The sequence below is a fragment of the Oncorhynchus tshawytscha genome, linkage group LG30 (genome assembly GCF_018296145.1).
Source record: "Oncorhynchus tshawytscha isolate Ot180627B linkage group LG30, Otsh_v2.0, whole genome shotgun sequence".
In the NCBI taxonomy this organism is placed as follows: Eukaryota; Metazoa; Chordata; class Actinopteri; order Salmoniformes; family Salmonidae; genus Oncorhynchus; species Oncorhynchus tshawytscha.
In genome coordinates, this window is record NC_056458.1 from 7,735,138 (window position 1) to 7,754,140 (window position 19,003).

At 44.9% G+C, this 19,003-nt stretch overlaps 1 protein-coding gene across 2 annotated transcripts in view; it reads left to right on the plus strand.

Moving 5' to 3' along the window:
• The first annotated feature begins 700 nt into the window (after positions 1–700).
• Positions 701–19,003, plus strand: part of LOC112228863 (serine/threonine-protein kinase PAK 3) — a 50,506-nt gene continuing 32,203 nt past the window's right edge. The window contains exon 1 of one of the 2 annotated variants that reach the window (XM_042309293.1): positions 701–896. The gene's annotated coding sequence lies outside the window, so the exon portion shown is untranslated. The remainder of the gene's footprint in view (positions 897–19,003) is intronic. The other variant, XM_024394569.2, reaches the window with a different exon arrangement.

The following is a 19,003-nucleotide window of genomic DNA, read 5'->3' on the forward strand; positions in this document are numbered from 1 at the left end:
TACCTAATTATTATGTAATTATTACCTGCTTCACTTGCTTTTGGCAATGTTAACATATGTTTCCCATGCCAATAAAGCGTCTTGAATTGATTTGAATTGATAAATAGCATCTATCAGAGACTGGTGAGGCTGCAAAGAGAGAAAGCACAGTCTACATTAGCTGCCTTCATCTGTCTGGGGGACAACTACAGTCCACTATGGTTATAGACCATACGACTGGCAGGGTCCAGGAACTGTAAGGGAACTGTAAATAAAATAGTCAACACATTCATGCAGCATGATATTGATAGCATTTAAATGAAACCTGATATTGTGAAACTATTTCCAACTGAGTGTTAATCAATGCAGGTCTAATTCTTGCTGTAAGAAATAACACAGAAATAATTGATATCGTTACTGTATGTCTATATGTAATGTGCACACTTCTGGGAAGTAGCACATGTAAGTAAAGTTAGAGCTAGCAAAACAAGGAGGAAAATGTTTTAGCCATTCAGACTTGAGAGTGGTAGATAAAAAGAGATAGATATTGAAATATAATCCACCCTTCCTCCTGTCTCTTGCTGAGCTAGTTTGGTCTGTGAAACAAAATACCAACTGTGTCTGCCTCTCTCGCTCTGCCTCCTCCCCCCTAGAGCTGCAGCCTTCATTAATATGCCACCTCCCAGCCAATGGACTGAGCAAGGCGGATGACATCATGAGCTAGGGAACAGTGAGCAGCCAGTGAAGCGTCCAGCCTGCCGAACAAGGCTGAGTTTAGGGTCAGGAACCGGTCTGACAAGAGAATGGCAATCCTGCCTGTAAACTGTCAATAGGACTTAACAGTTAAGGATGAACCTACCAGAACACTGGATCCAAAGGCGACACACCGAACAAGAGAATGTCAAGACATATTTCAGGTAATCCCTTGTCTGTGTATGCGATAGGATATGTGGATATGAGAGGGAGGTGGGCTGTGCATGTAAGGGGTGCTTTGTAGCCTTATTTCCTTCATCCCTGCATTCTGCCTTGCTAGAAAGGAGGAGGAGGAGAAGGCAGCTGTGTTTATCTACGTTGTGTCTTATCACAGAGAGAGAGAGGAAATGGATGCCTGCATCTGTGTGGATTGGCTTTCAATGCCATTACTGGCCAGCTCAATGTTATCAACCTGCCATCCCCTCCCTCCTTTCCTGGATTTTATGGACCCCACCACCCTTGTGTTTCCAAAAAAGCATCTTTGTTGATGTGAGAGTCTGAATCGGTGGCGTCTGTTAGAGCTGTGAGTGTGTGTGTGTGTGTTTGTGTGTGTGTGTGTGTGTGTATTTGTGTGTGTGTGCCAGCCCTGTAGCAAAGCAGCAGCTGCAGTGGCAACACGGTAACAAAAAGAGGAAATGCTATTTTGGGTGCTAACGTGCGAGGCTGTTAGAGGCTTTGCGAGGCTGTGCGAAGCTGTGCGAGGCTGTGCGAAGATGTGCGAAGCTGGCGGATGGATCTGAGCCGTAGAAGCTGTGGACGGGGATGGGGAGTGATGGATGGTTATTATGTGCAAAGGGATGGCCCTTTGTTATCTCTGGGCTGTTGCCTCTCGCCCCACTGTTTTAGAGAGGTTGTTTTTTTTAGATTATTGATTTTTTTCCTCTTTCCACACATAGACACAGAGAGCTGTGTGTGATGAGGCTCTGTCTGTCTCCTGCTTTAAACATGTATGTGTGGAGTTCTTTCATGGCGGCCCTGCCGGCTGTGGTGACACAGGGAGATATACAGCGTCTGGTCACCTGACAGCGATGGGGATGGGGGCGGGGGCGGGGGGCTGCTCCTGTGGGAGCTGAGCGATCCTGCCTCAGTGAGGGAGGGAGTGGGATTGGGTCAGTCAGTCATCTATCCATTCTATCCATCACAATCGGCTGCTGTTCATTTACACGCTGGTGTCAGGGCAAGATAGAGTAGGGCTGATAGGACGGGTGAGAGATTCCACCTCTTCCTGGACGCACAGTCATCCCCATGATTGTGTGAAGCACAACCTTCTGGGAAAGCTGTTCTCTTTAAAAAAGGATGCTGGGAAGGCATCTGGGTGACAGTGGAGTAAGGAAGAGGAGGATGTGGGAATGGGTGCTAATCCATGTGTGTGTATGTGTATGTGTGTGTGTTGGGCTTTAGTGTTGATGCAGACATCAGGAGTGTTACATCTATTCAATATCCACCCGAACACCTGCTCCATCTCTCTCTGCTCCTCACTGACAACAATTACACAGAACTAGAACAACCTCTAACCCTCACATACCCTCATTGTTGCTATCAGCATGGCCCATAAAATTAGGAACCACTTCAGCTTTTAAGAGGAGCTCTTATTTTTTTGTGTGTGTGAAAGTTCTCTCATCAGAAATAAACATAGATCCAGCGGGCCATTCTAATTCCCTCTGTTTGCTTTCACCTATTCATGTAGAGCCATATAAACACTATGATTATACCAGCTGTTTATCTACAGTATCATCTAGTGAAACGGAAGACCTCTTGTCACAGTTGTCCTTAGGTGGTTGCTGGGTGACAGACAGAGTGACAGACAGAGTGACAGACAGAGTGACTGAAAGACAGACAGACAGACAGACAGACAGACAGACAGACAGACAGACAGACAGACAGACAGACAGACAGACAGACAGACAGACAGACAGACAGACAGACAGACAGACAGACAGACAGACAGACAGGTACTATGGTGTTAAATGCTGAGCTGTAGTCGATGAACAGCATTCTCACATAGGTATTCCTCTTGTCCAGATAGGTTAGGGCAGTGTGCAGTGTGGTTGCGATTGAGTCGTCTGTGGACCTATTGGGGCGGTAAACAAATTGGAGTGGATCTAGGGTATCAGGTAGGGTGGAGGTGATATGGTCCTTGACTCGTCTCTCAAAGCACTTCATGATGACGGAAGTGAGTGCTACGGGGCGGTAGTCGTTTTGCTCAGTTACCTTAGCTTTTTGGGAACAGGAACAATGGTGACCCTCTTGAAGAATGTGGGAACAGCAGACTGGGATAAGGCTTGATTGAATATGTCCGTAAACACACCAGCCAGCTGGTCTGCGCATGCTCTGAGAACACGGCTGGGGATGCCGTCTGGGCCTGCAGCCTTGCGAGGGTTAACACGTTTAAATGTTTTACTCACGTCGGCTGCAGTGAAGGAGAGTCCGCAGCTTTTGGTAGCAGGCCGTGTCAGTGGCACTGTATTGTCCTCAAAGCGAGCAAAGAAGTTGTTTAGTCTGTCTGGGAGCAAGACATCCTGGTCCGCGACGGGGCTGGTTTTCTTTTTGTAATCCGTGATTGACTGTAGACTCTGCCACATACCTCTTGTGTCTGAGCCGTTGAATTGCGACTCTACTTTGTCTCTATACTGACGCTTAGCTTGTTTGATTGCCTTGCGGAGAGAACAGCTACACTGTTTGTATTCGGTCATGTTTCCGGTCACCTTGCCCTGGTTAAAAGCAGTGGTTCGCACTTTCAGTTTCGCGCGAATGCTGCCATCAATCCACGGTTTCTGGTTTGGGAATGTTTTAATAGTTGCTGTGGGTACGACATCGCCGATGCACTTGCTAATAAACTCGCTCACCGAATCAGCATATTCATCAATGTTGTTGTTTGACGCAATGCGGAACATATCCCAATCCACGTGATCGAAGCAATCTTGAAGCGTGGAATCAGATTGGTTGGACCAGCGTTGAACAGACCTGAGCGCGGGAGCTTCCTATTTTAGTCTTTGTCTACAGGCAGGGAGCAATAAAATTGAGTCGTGGTCAGCTTTTCCGAAAGGAGGGTGTAATTGTGTAAAGGCAGTGATGTAGTGCTGTGTTCCAAACAAAACAACTGCAAGTGTGCTTGCTGTATTTCCTCAACGGCACCGCTAGGAGAGCTCATAAAAGCACCTTATAGTTGCTGACTCTTCTTTGAGTTATAAAAGTGAATTGGAATTACTTAGGAACTGTGCACACCATCACAAATTGTTCTGAAATCATGTCTGTAGTTAGTAACAGATACAATTAGGATTCCTGAAACCTTATTTTGTTGAAATATAATTGGATCTCTGACAAATTAAGCTTATTGATTACACCCAAATTGTCCGTTTTAATTTATAGGATTCAGATAATATTCAATAAATATAGTACCCAACATCCTATTTGGACTAAACTTCTTCCTACCAATGAGTAAGACATGAGGAATCCCCCCCAAAAATGTCAAAAGCCACCCACTTGCCCCTAACACCCCATGCCAATCCCACCACAACAACCAGTATACAGTATCAGTATATTTGACAAGCAGTATGAAGCTGTGGCTTGGAGAATTGCTTCTCCATACTATGTCATGTATTCCTTGTGAATCTGGTGATGTTTTTTCGCTTGCATTATTTGCCATATAGAGTGAACGTACCAGGTATTGACCACTAAATGCAGCTGTTTCTGCTATACCGCCACAATATTTGATCCATTGTGCTGGTCTCTTGTCTTTATTAAATAGATCACAACATTCCCTTTGCAGAAAAACAATAGATTTGTCTCATTATGAAAATAAATGGTATGGTCCTCCTCACAATTCAAGCCATTCCTCCATGAAATGACATGGAACTTTTCACAAGCTCTAGTATGTCAATGCTTTATATTTTACCCTAGTGTGAATAAATCCAAAAGCCATGGCTAATAATAATTTGTTCGACTGGTGTAGATCTGAATAATCATGCAAGAGCATGGCTTTCCTTTGCAGAGTAGAATGATAAACAGTGATGAGGGGAGATGTTGTGTGTGTGCACATGTGTGCACGTGTGTGACAGTGAGGGCTGTCATTATTGAAGAGTAGGACTGTGCGTGGTGCTGCTGAGGCTTATCCCCACAGGAGGGAGGCTGTGTAAACGGGGGCTTGATGAGGAGCTGGATGTAGGAGTCCACTGACAGTTTCTGCTTTGTGCTCAAGCCCAGGCTAGTGATCACTGAGCAGCAGTGTCTATCTCTATCCAAATAAACACAACTTCTCCTGACACCAGAATAACAAGGCCCAGTGTTGCAGCTATACAAAAAGGTCCAATCTCTGGCTCAGGATGCAACACCTGTGATTGGATAAGGAGGTTGCAGGATACCTGTGATTGGATGAGGAGGTTGCAGCACAAGAATGGTGGTGGTTAACCTCCTGGAGGCAGAAGAGAGGACACTGACTGTTCACTTCACTTCCCCAGTGCAGCTCAAATGTGTCTCACCCTCATTGACTCCTCACACCTCCAGGCCTGACTGAACACATTAACCACATACTGTATGCTCCTCGTGACTTAAGACACAATTAATTCAGTAGTCTCTTGGACCAACAGAGGCAACCAGATTTAGATCAGAACATATCACATTTTTTTAGGTCAGTTATACGAGTGAAATAAGAGATGAGATCAGAATAGGAGCCGTGTGTATATTAGCCTGAACTAGTCTATTCATAAACAAACAACAGGTTTGTCCGACCTAGCCTACTGGTTGGCTGTCGCCTGGCTGTTTGTCCAATCAGGGTTGTGATGTGTGTCTGTGTGTGCTGTATAGCGCTGTGTTCAGTTCGCTGTGCTACCTCAGGACAGGACAGTATGGCGGTTGGTCGGTGAATGTAACCCAACACATGGGGCTTCTCTTACATCACCTCAGCCAACTGCTTACAAAAGCTCCAGAAGACCCAGCGCCTTGTGTCTGCCTGCTGCCTGTCAGCTGGCCATCTGAAATGTGATATTACATACAAATAGGCCTACAACCGTCTGCTTAGGATAGTAACGTAAAGCCTTATAACACTCTGGTGCTGACGACTGTTGGGCAGTGGGCAATGTGCTCTGCCAGAGTGGAGTAGGTTAGTAACGCTTTGAGCAGAGTGTAATAGTGAAATGGCCTAGTCTTAAGAAGTGTGCTGTGCCCCCAGTGTTGTAGTATAGTGTGCTGTGCTCCAGTGTTGTAGTGTGTGGAGCTGTAGTGTTGTGGTGCTAGGTGATATCAGGGCCATGGTCTGTGTACTGGATTAGCATGGAGGATTGAGAGCCATCTGGCCATTTTGCCTGAGAGAGGTGGGGGTGGAGGGAGGGTGTAGGAAGCACACTCACACACTGACACATTGACCCCCCCCCCAAATCTTCATGCTCTCTGTCTGTTGCTGGTTGTTGGTGTGTGTTCACGTGCATGTCTGGGTGTGTTTATGGTTTGTTGTACATTCATCTACAGTACCTACCTGCCAGCCCTCATTGTGTCACGCAAACATGGACTGTAGGCACTATGGTGTCTTTGAGGACAGGGCCAGTTCAGTAAAGATCAGTCATCGGCCGCCATGGGAACCTGTTTTAACTTTAACCAATATCACATTTTACTAGACCACATCGGCTACACTGTGGTCAGACTCCCAGCCTGCAAGGAGAGGACAGTTTTCACAGCACCTCACAGATGTAACCATGCCACCATCAGACTACTAGCTAACCATGCTATTCCGAAAGCTCCCTTTTCATTTCAAAATCTACAATGATTGTTTCCTCTCATCGTGGTATTACGGGGAGGACTGGTGGCAGAGAAAAGTGGTGCTGGCCAATGACAGTATGGGGTTAATGAAGTATCGGCCCCAATCTGTTCCTGTACTACAGCAGGCCCGATGACTGACTCACTGACTCACTGACTGACTCACTGACTGACTGACTGACTATGATGGCTTATATGGCGAGAGAGGGAAAGACTCCCATTAGCTTTAGGTCCACTCCACAAGACCTACTTTCATCCACCGACTGCCGTGCCATGTGATTATATATACTACTACCACTAATAATAGACACAGCAACACAACACATAGCACTCAAAATACCACAACGGTACTACTTTTAGGGCAACTTCTGTTACTAATACTGACATAAGACATATTAACACCTCGTTCAATTAAAATGTGACGTTTCTAAACCGTAGCTAGCTCGTTGGTTAAGTAAGCGATAATCAACGAGGGGCTATGCGTTCTATGGAAAACAATGAACGGCGTGGACCACAAAGCGCTAGCAGAGTGGAACTGACATTACGCTGAGTTGCATTATTGTCCAGAGAACGCATAGAGCCCCAAGTTGATTATCCCTTTTATACCATGGCTATAATTTAACACATTTGCCACTAGGAATGTGTTAATTTGCCAGTAGAAATGTTCAACATCCACTGAAGTAGCAAGCAATTTTAATATAGCTACAGTAGTTGCCTTGGTAACCAAACAAACAGCTTGCTATTATGAGAATCTAATTCAACAATACCAATAATGTTTTCAATTCGATTTTTTGCTTTCAAAAGCAGCCCAAAGAAAACATGTAAGAATGAACTATAGCCATTGAATTCTACCGTGCCAATATACCGTGCATTATAGTAAATATAGGATATAGGCCAAGGACTAGATCAAGTTTATTTTTACTACTACTTTTTGCTAGTACTTTCAATCATTTTTGTCTTGAAATCTTTGGTTGTTTACTACACTGTGAATCCTTAAAGAGATGGGTGGGGCTAAGGCTTAAGAGGGTATGAATGATGCTGAGGGTGTAAACAAAGAAGAGCTCTCCAGTAGGTGTACCAAAACATTCACAAAGTTTATTAACTTTCAAAGCATAATTACTTTCTCATTGTTCCCCAACTCCAGTGTTTGATATACCATTTTCTAGCTCAGAGTCTCTTATTTTATCCAATGTAAAAAACACAATTTTAAATTTTGCTACATAGGACCAAATCCAGGTGGTGAGTCACATATTAGATTGGTGGTCATTTACCAACATTTCGATTAGAAATTCAACTTAACGGAATTGGCTGGGCTCCTAGTCAGACTCAGGAGGCATGAATACCATCTACCACTTCCGAGTATATCACTCGCTAACGTTCAGTCCCTGGAAAATAAAGTAGACGAGTTCAGGTCGAGGATCTCCTTCCAGAGAGACACCAGGGACTGTAACATACTCTTTTTTTCACGGAATCATGGCTCTCTCCAGATATACTGTCCCCGTCCATTCAGCCAGTGGGGTTCACCGTCCATCGCGCGGACAGGATGAAAGAACTCTACAGGGGAAAGGAAAGGTGGAGGTGTATGTTGCATGATTAACTACTCATGGTGTGATAGTGATAACGTATAGACATTCTAGTTATTTTGTTCTACCAATCTGGAATACCTCACCATCAAATGCACCCTCCAGGTGTCAGTACGAAGCCGAGGAAGTTTACCGAGGTTACATGGAAGGTGCTCTTGTCAGTCTTCACATAAAGGTTATGGTCAAGGAGCTGTTGAAGAACCTTTTGCACGTGCTGTATGTGTTCCTTCAGGGAGTTGGAGTAAATCAGGATGTCATCGATGTAGACAATGAGAAAGCAGTTGATCATATCCTGGAAAACCTCCTTCATAAAGGATTGGAAGATGGCATGACCAGGTATTCGTAGTGCCCTCGAGTGGTGATACAGGCCGTCTTCCATTCGTCGCCTTCAAGTATACGGACAAGGTTATATGCACTTCACAGGTTGAGTTTAGTATAGATGTTGGCGCGACCCATTTGTTCAAGGGTCGCTGGAATCAGAGGAAGAGGGAAACGGTTCTTGACCGTGACGTCATTCGAGGAACGATAATCAATACATGGACCAAGACCACCATCCTTTTTCCCAACGAAGAAGAAGCTGGATGCAGCCGGGGAAGAAGAAGGACAAATGAAACCGTTTGGATGATTCATCAATGTAGTTCTCCATTGCCTCATTTTCCATGATAGATAAGGGGTAAACACAGCCCTTCGGTGGGGACACTCCAGGGAGTAAGTCAATAGCACAGTCTCCTGGGCGATGTGGTGGCAGAGTGGAGGCCTTGATTTTGCTGAAGACATTGCTGTACTGGGCGTATTCAGACGGTATGGTGGGCGGCACTGCCGAGGTAGAGTCCTCAATGGTGGTGGCTCTGCAGGGTAGGCTGAGACAACTGGAGAAGCAGGTAGAAGACCAGGACAGTCGTTTACCTTGTTGCCACGAGATGGCAGGGTTGTGACGACAAAGCCAGGGGTGTCCGAGGATGAGTGGCTGTTTGGGGGATGAGAGTTCCACGAGTTGAATGGTTTCGGTGTGGAAGACTCCAATCTGGAGGGTGACTCTCTGTGTCAGGTGCGTGATAAAGCCCATGCCCAATGGCTGCCAGTCCAGGGTGTTAACCCTTAAGGGAGGAGTGACAGGTATTAGACCATTGTCAGGCTCTTGTACTAGCTGGTGATCGATAAAATGACCTGCTGCTCCCGAATCTATCAAGCCTTCTATGTACTTGGTAAACCCCTTCACGGTTATCAATACTGTGACGGATAATTGCTTCTGGGAGATATTTAGGAATAAGGACACGCACCTGCATGGCAGCGGGGGGACCTTTATCATTTCTCCGTGGGGGACGAACATGGCAATGGCTGAGTAGATGATCTTTCCCTCCACAATATAGGCAGAGCCCTTTTTGGATCTGCTTTTGACATTCGCTACACGGGAGAAGAGCAGGGCCCAACTGCATGGGCTCTGGAAGACTCAGACAGAGTCATGGAAAGAGAAGGTTTCAGGTTCCTGGGTGGCAGAGTTCTTTGGCAATGAGGTGGTCGATGGAGATGGTCATACAAATGTATTGATTTAAATCCTGAAGGTCACCTCTACAGGCCAGCGCCACCTGAAGTTCCCTGTTGAGCCCTCTTCAGTAGACAGTAAGTAAAGCAGCCTCATTCCATCCACTCCTTGCAGCCATGTTGATGAACTCGAGGGCAGACTCGGCAGCTGAATTACGTTCTTGTTGAAGTTCTACGAGGAGGTCTCCTATAGGACGACCAGAGGGAGAGTGATCGAATACCTCTTTGAAGAGGGTGTGGAAATGGGTCTCGGATCCGAGTTCTGTGCTGTTGGCAATCTATATGGCGTTGGCCCAATCGAGGGCTTTGCCTGTGAGTAGAGACAAAACAAAATCCACCCTGCTCTTGTCGGTGGCGAAGTTAGTGGGTTGTGCTCAATGTATTTGCTGCATTGCATCAGAAATCCTTGACATTTCCCGGGTGAACCGTCATATTGTCCAGGCATAGGTATGAACGAAGGAGGGCTATGAGTTACGATACCTGGCATCGGAGGAGTAGAGATGTCAAAGCTCCTCTTGCTGGGTTAGGCGCCACTGTAGCGTCGCTGATTCCATTCCATTATTGGGTGAGGTATTCTGTACTGAACGCTCAGAGAGAAAAAGGTGTAGATTCACGCGCGGAGCGCGGCAGATGTTTATTGAGCCTTCACAGAAGGCAGGAATCATGGTCACAGGCAGGCAATGGTCAAACACAGGTATGCAGTCAAAAACAAACAATACCTCACAACCATACAAATAGAAAGAACTGAACTAAGTAGTGAGCTGATGAGACTAGGTGAGAAACAAACACAGGTTAAATAAATGAACAGAAATGAAAGACAGGGCTACGTTCCAGAACACAAAGAAAAATAACAAAAAGGTAGAATAAGAAAGGAAAAGCAGAACCTTACACAAACTGGAAACCGCATATCCTGAGGCTACATTTATTGTAGCCTTAATAAGGAAAATCTAAGTATAGCGCTACCGAAGTTCTATCACATCTCTTGTGCTACTCGCTCATCAAGAACTTTGGAGCATTGCTACTCCCTCTTCCAGGACGGCTAAAAGGCCCTCCCCACCCTTCCTTTGGCAAATCAGATCATGCCTCCATTTTGCTCCTCCCCTCCTATTGGCAGAAACTTAAACAGGATTTACCCGTGGTAAGGAATGCTCAACATTGATCTGACCAATCGGAATCTATGCTTCAAGATTGTTTTGATCACATGAACTGGGAAATGTTCAGGGTTGCCTCTGAGAATAGTATTGACAAATACACTGACTAAGGGATAGAGTTCATCAGGAAGTGCATAGAGGATTTATTCCCACTGTGACGATTAGAACTTATCCAAACCAAAAACCCTAAATAGATGGCCACATTCGCACAAAACTGAAAGTGCGAACTACCATGGCAAGGTGACTGGGAACATGGACTTGTACAAACAGATCAGCTCTGCCCTCCATAAGGCAACCAAAGAGGCAAAGCGACAGTACAGGGACAAGGTGAAATCCCAATTTAACAGCTCAGGCACGAGATGTATTTGGCAGGGACTTCAGACAAACACAGATTATAAAGGGAAATCCAGCCACATCGCGGACACTGATGCCTCGCTCCTGGACAAGTTAAACACCTTATTCGTCCGCTTTGAGGAAAACACAGAGCTACCAACACAGGCCACTGACGCTACCAAGGACTCTGAGCTCTCGTTTTCCATGGCCAACTTAAGTAAGACATTTAAGAGTGTTAACCTCTCTAGAGTACGTGGGACGGTAGCGTCCCACCTGGCCAACATCCGGTGAAATTGCAGAGCTCGAAATTCAAAAATACTCAATTCAAATATTTAACATTCTTGAAAATATGTGTTATACTTCAAAATAGAGCTTAACTTCTTGTTAATCCAGCCACCGTGTCAGATTTCAAAAAGGCTTTACGGCGAAAGCAAACCATGCGATTATCTGAGAACAGCGCCCCGCATACAAATGCATGAGAATCATATTTCAACCAGGCAGGTGAGCCACGAAAGTCAGAAATAGCGATATAAAAAATGCCTTACCTTTGATCATCTTCTTCTGTTGGCACTCCAAAAGGTCCCAGTTACATCACAATTGGTCATTTTGTTCCATAATGTCCTTCTTTATATCCATAAAAACTCAGTTTAGCTGGCACGATTCATTCAATAATCCACTCAGTTTCCCTCCATCAAAATGCATACAAAATGAATCCCAAACGTTACTAATAAACTTTTCCAAACAAGTCAAACAACGTTTATAATCAAACCTCAGGTATCCTAATACGCAAATAAAGTATAACATTTAAGACGGAGAATAGCATGTTCATTACCGGAGATAAATAAGAAAGAACGCACTTTCCTCCACGCGCTTGGAAACACTACAGCCAAAATGGGAGCCACCTAGAAAAACTACAATATCTGGGTCATTTTTCCAAAACCCAGCTTGAAACTCTTTCTAAAGACTGTTGACATCTAGTGGAAGCCCTAGGAGCTGCAATTTGGGAGGACTTGGGCTTATAATTATAGTACTAGCCATTGAAAATAGTGGTAAGCTGAATTCTTTTGGGGGGGGATGGTTTGTCCTCGAGGTTTCGCCTGTCATATCAGTTCTGTTATACTCACAGACATATTTGCAAAAGTTTTAGAGACTTTGGAGTGTTTTCTATCTAAATCTACCAATTATATGCATAACCTTGCTTCTGGGCCTGAGTAACAGGCAGTTTATTTTGGGCACGCTTTTCATCCGGATGTCAAAATACTGCCCCCTACCCCAGAGAGGTTAACCCTTGCAAGGCTGCCGGCCTTCCAAGCTGCATCCTTAGAGCATGTGCAGACCGACTGGCTGGAGTGTTTACGGACATATTCAATCTCTCCTTATCCCAGTCTGTTGTCGCCACTTGCTTAAAAATGTCCACCATTGTTCCTGTACCCAAGAAAGATACCTGGGGAGGACTGCCACCAGTCCTCCCTAGGTAACTGAACTAAATTACTATTGCCCTGTAGCACTCACTTCTGTCATCATGAAATGCTTTGAGAGGTTAGTTAAGGATAATATCACCTCCACCTTACCCGACACCCTAGACCCACTACAATTTGCATACCACCCCAACAGATCTATGGATGACACAACTGCCATCGCACTGCACACTTCCCTATCCCATCTGGACAAGAGGAATACCTATGTGAGAATGCTGTTTATCGACTTCAACTCATCCTTCAACACCATAGTACCCTCCAAGCTCATCACTAAGCTCAGGGCCCTGGGTCTGAACAACGGCCTGTGCAACTGGGTCCTGGACTTCCTGACGGGCCGACCCCAGATGGTGTCGGTAGGTAACAACATCTCTGCCACGTTGATCCTCAACACGGGGGCCCCACAAGGTTGCTTCCTTAGCCCCCTCCTATACTTCCTGTTCACACATGACTGCGTGGCCACGCACGTCTCCAACTCAATCAAGTTTGCTGACGACACAACAGTGTTAGGCCTAATTGCCAACAACGAAGAGACAGCCTACAGGGAGGAGGTGAGAGCCCTGTCGGAGTGGTGCCAGGAAAATAACCTGTCCCTCAACATCAACAAAGGGAAGTAGCTGATCGTGGACTACAGGAGACAGAAGATAGAGCATGCCCCTATCCATATCGACGGGGCCACAGTGGAGAGGGTGAAAAACTTCAAGTTCCTTGGTGTGCACATCCCTGACAACCTGAAATGGTCCATCCACACAGACCATGTGGTGAAGAAGGCGTAACATAGTCATTGACACTGATCACTTTTAATAATGTTTATATACTGTTTTACCCACTTCATATGTATTCTAGTATATATTCTGTATTCTAGTCAAGGATCATCCTATATAACTACTGCTGTACACACCTTTTCTATTTATATACTGTCCATACTGTCTATACACATATATATATATATAATGATGTGTATAGACAGTATGGACAGTATATTATAGAATATATATATATAATGTGGTTTGGGATCACTTAGAAATGTCCTTGTTTTTGAAAGAAAAGCTATTTTTTGTCCATTATACTAAGATAAATTGATCAGAAATAGTTGCTGGGGTGTCCGAGGATGAGTGGCTGTTGTTAATGTTGTATATGACTATTGTAGCTGGAAATGGCAGATTTCTCGCCAATTTCTCACATGGAATAGCCTTCATTTCTCAGAACAAAAATATATATATACATATATATATATATTGTTTATCTATATTCCAGACTTTTATTTTGTATTGTTAGGTATTACTGCACTGTTCGAGCTTGGAACATAAGCATTTTGCTGCACCTGTGATAACATCTGCAAAATATGTGTATGCGACCAATACATTTTAATTTGATTTGATTGATTTAGTAGCCCCACAGCTCTCAGTTCATGGTCTGTGAGCAGACAAGGGTTGGATACAAATCCCATATAGCTAGGTCTGTTCTATCAATCAACACACACTCCGAAAGTTGGTGTCGCTATATGGAAATGAGACCCCTTGAAAGCTGTATCCTTTCAACACCATAGCCAATTCTATAGGCAATCTACCAAGTAGGTTCACAGTGTGCTAAGAACACTGAATAATGTGTAGGGTCTTAGAAAACCATAGAATAACCCACTCCTCCAAGAGGTACCGTAGGACTGTAATCGCTTGCTCACTCGCGCGCTCGCACGCCCACTCACTCACTGGCCAAGATAAAGCAAAGCAGTGCGACAATAAACAACAACACAGAGTTACACATGGGATAAACAAACGTACAGTCAATAACACAATAGAAAAATGTGTACAGTGTACAATGCAAATGTAGAAGAGTAGGGAGGTAAGGCAAGAAATAGGCCATAGTGGCGAAATAATAACAATTTACCATTAACACTGGAGTGATAGATGTGCAGATGATGATGTGCAAGTAGAGATACTGGGGTGCAAAAGTGCAAAAAGATAAATAACGATATGGGTATGACGTAGTCGGGTGTGCTATTTACAGATTGGCTATGTACAGGCACAGTGATCAGTAAGCTGCTCTGACAGCTGATGCTTAAAGTTAGAGAGGGAGATATAAGACTCAAGCTTCAGTGATTTTGGCAATTTGTTCCAGTCAATTGGCACCGGAGAACTGGAAGGAAAGGCGGCCAAAGTAAATGTTGGCTTTGGGGATGACCAGTGAAATATACCTGCTGGAGTATGTGCTACGGGTGAGTGTTGCTATGGTGACCAGTGAGCTGAGATAAGGTGGGGCTTTACCTAGCAAAGACTTATAGATGACATGGAGCCAGTGGGTTTGGTGACGAATATGTAGTGAGGGCCAGCCAACGAGAGCATACAGTTCGCAGTGCTGTGTAGTATATGGGGCTTTGGTGACTAAATGGATCGTATTGTGATAGACTACATCCAGTTTGCTGAGTAGAATGTTGGAGGCTATTTTGTAAATGACATCACTGAAGTCAAGGATCGGTAGGATAGTCAGTTTTACGAGGGTATGTTTGGCAGCATGAGTGAAGGATGCTTTGTTGCAAAATAGGGAGCCGATTCTAGATTTAATTTTGGATTGGAGATGCTTAATGTGAATCTGGAAGGAGAGTTTACAGTCTAAACAGACACCTATGTATTTGTAGTTGTCCACATATTCTAAGTTAGAACTGTCCAGAGTAGTGAAGCTAGTCGGGCGGAGTGTGTGCCGGCAGCAATCGGCTAGCTGAGAGAGGGGACTAGCTCCAGGCTAGCTCCAGGCTAACTGGTGCTTGCTTCGGGAGAGAGACGTTAGCCAGGAGTAGCCACCCGGATAGCAGCTAGCTAGCTGCGATGATCCGGTGTAAGGGTTCTTCCAGCTCTTACTAAATCATCCCCCTCCAAATGAATCTCCTCTCTGTGAATACCTACTCCCTAAACAGCTGTGTGTTTGTGTGAATACCAGTAAGACGAGTGTACAGTACTACCCATGGAAAGAGATCACTTTAACACAACTGACCCAGAAGAAATGTCAGGAATGATTTTCCTGTTATTATTTTATTATTTTGTGGGAAATTATTTTGAGCGGTCATTGAGTATAGACACAATACTTCTGTCTTTTTAGTTCATTTTGCATCAGATGAGCAAGTGGAACACTTCTAGTTCAAGTGGAGTATTAATCTTAGCGATAACCCTAACCAGCTGACCAGCTGGTTAGGGTTATTGCTAAGATTAATACTCCACTTGCTTTGTAGTGAATGACCTTGGGATTCACTGGGATCTCAGAGTAAGAAGAGTTAATTACACGCACACACACACACACACACACACACACACACACACACACACACACACACACACACACACACACACACACACACACACACACACACACACACACACACACACACACACACACACACACACCACATCCCACCTGCCACCTGTTCTGCGCTGCAGTTGAACTGTGGCTCATTGTGAATCTAATGGAGGTCTAGCGGCTGTATGCAAAGCAGGCCCAGTATCCCAGCAGCACCTAGAGGAGGGGGGAACTCAGGAAGGAATTCTGGGAGGAGGTGGAGCTTCTAGGGAGAAAGACTGATATATCAGTCAGAGGAACAGAAAGACAGATTATACAGAATCAGAATCACATGGAGTCAATTATCTATTACATTTCTAAGGGAAGTTTAAATCTAAGAGCTTTCTTGTTCACGTACATTTCCCTTTTACATGATTATCTCTACATTATGGACATGAGGTAGCATTTACTGTACAAAAATAAATACAACTATAGCCTATAGTTTGTACCCAGTGGATCAGTGTGGACCTCCGAGAGTTTTGGCGCTCTCTACCTTGCGACTGGTCCCTCTATTGGCCCTGGCTCCATCAAAGAGAGTCGTGGTTGTCAGCTGATCCCATGACTGTTTTCTCTCTGTCTGTTCAAGTGAAGAGGAGGATAAAATAATCTTTTCATTCCTTCAATGACTTCTGTTTCCGTGGTGACCTTGACAGGGAAATCACGCGAGAGGTGAGGGTTTGGGCTTTAAAGAGATGACATCTGCTGTGGTTTGGCCTGTGTGTGGTGGTCTGCTCTCCGCTGTGATCAGGGTCTGTGCTGTGCGCCCTCCCCTGTGCTGTGAGGAGAGAGCGTATGGAGAACAAGGCTGTTGTTTTGACGTATCATTTTATAGGCTTTGAAGTAACGCGTGTCCGAATACAAATGTACAAAATTACAATAGGGATTTAATGTCGCCCAACATTTTCAGAGCTACGTAAAAGCAATCAGAAATACTCCAATCCTGCAGAAACATTCTGCACAGCTAGTCATCCTAGTCTCAAGAGGTGATGATTGGTTATCCTAACAGCTCCCCCTGTAACAGAGCAGAACTGGATATGCCTCTTCAACGTCCACAACAGACCCCATTCCCCAGTTGGCCTGCCCCCCTCCCCTCCACCAGCCCTAATGCTACATAGAGCCATGAGCCTGAGCCAGATCTAGAGGCTGAGCCTGCCTATCCTGCTCAGTGAGGCTCAACTTAGGCAGGCTCCTACAGCCAGCCCTCCCCCATTCCTCATCCACATCACCGGGCCAGCTCTAAATCACAGTCCTTCTACAGCTCCTCCTGCTTTAGCCGGGGGAACTTCAGCATTAATGTTTGATCAGAGCCAAAGAGCAGGGAAAATAACAGCTCTTCATGGATATAGTAATAGTTGAATAGGAAACATCCCCAGTAATATCTCGGATAATGGTGGGCCGTGTACTGTATAGCCAGTAGGCAGTGGTGTGTGTGCTGGCTCCCTGTGGCTTTTTTGACACGTGTACAGTCCTGTTTCTGTCAAGACGGCATATTCTAATGTGGCAACCGTAATGCAAGCCCTCCCGAGCAAGAAGAGGAAGGGCAATTTAAGGCACGTTAGCCTCATGTCCCCGTTGCTACTTTTCTGCCTTTTTTTCCCACAGCTTGTGGTCTTAAATTGGCATCATGGTATCATTTTGACGATGCTGCGTATCCACAGATGAATAATCCATCCTGACTACATTTTTAAAAAATGAAGTATTGCGCTATTTATTGATGAATCACAGAGAGAAGTCTCTTGATGACAGAGCGATTCTGTTTTCCCTCCTGGGCAGTTGACATATTTAAGCATTACAAAAACCTCTTGTTATCTAACCCTACCATCGTGTACATAGAAAAAAGAGAGTTGTTTGTTGATTGCCGGTGCTGTTGTTTTTTTTAATGTTGGATGGGATCAGAGATGGAGAAACAGGAGATGCACCTTAGGGGCAGTGCACTCATACAGTGAAAAGTACACTAACTGCTTCCCTGCCTGTCAGTCTGCTGACATTGCCCAATAAATAGGTCAGTGTTTTATCCTACAGTCAGTGAAGGATAAGGAATGTATGGGCGCCTGTGATACGTCCATCTTTAGCTGTCCCTGTGGACACTGACCACTCAGCAGTACTAAAGCATCCATTAGTCATGTGACTAGCGAGAGGGCCACACCCATGGGGGAGGGAAAAGAAGGGAACTTCCTGCAGTCGACCTGCTGATGACATCATACGTGTACAGCAGAGATATAGTTAACTAACAGTGCAAATGCTTTTACTTTCTATGTACTTATCCTTTCACTTCTAGTGCATTGATTCTAGCTCCCAGTATTTACAGTATAGTGTATTGTGCGTTCTCCTGATGAATAGATAGAGTACTCATTGAGTATGCTTTATATTACAGACCCCAATGCCTGCGGTTGTTGACACAAATCATCATATTCATGAATATGCCCCTGTGGCCTACACGCAGGTGTAGTCTTGATGATGTAGTCCTTGTAGAGGACTATGAGTCAGAGGTGCCATCGATGAAGCCCTGTGCTGTGGCCCTGTGGTCCTGTCTGTCTATGGAGGAATAATGGGATGCATTCGCAAGTGTTGTTTCAATGACCTGCGGGCGGAAGGCTTTGAACTTCCTTTCACTTTGATTGGCTGACCAGATAAGGGACCTGATTGGTCTGTGTTATTACTGTAATGGTCACATAAGGCCTGCGCCTGGGCGCTGGATATGAACTACAGTACAACACTGCTCTATTATAGTGACCTAATGAAAAGCACAACTGTTTTACCACAAGGTAGTGTAGACGGTCTCTCAACATGGCGCCTGTTTTTACGTAACAAGGGCCATGACTGATGACATCATGGTAACCACAGGATTGATCTCTTTCTCAGAGGTAGGCTATTGAGTCTAGCATGGAATATTTCATGTTTACCAGTACAGAGATACAGTCCCTAAGTTCCTCCAGGAACGAAGAGGATCAAGTAAATAAGTTAGGTTAGAGACATTGGAAATCAGTTGATCTTTTCTGATCAAAGATACCGGGTAGCGTTAGCCGCTTGTCATCAATCTAACGCCGTACTCTAAGCTGTTGCCAGATAGTGTGCAGGGTAAGCATACTGCAGGTCGGGAGACAGACAGTCC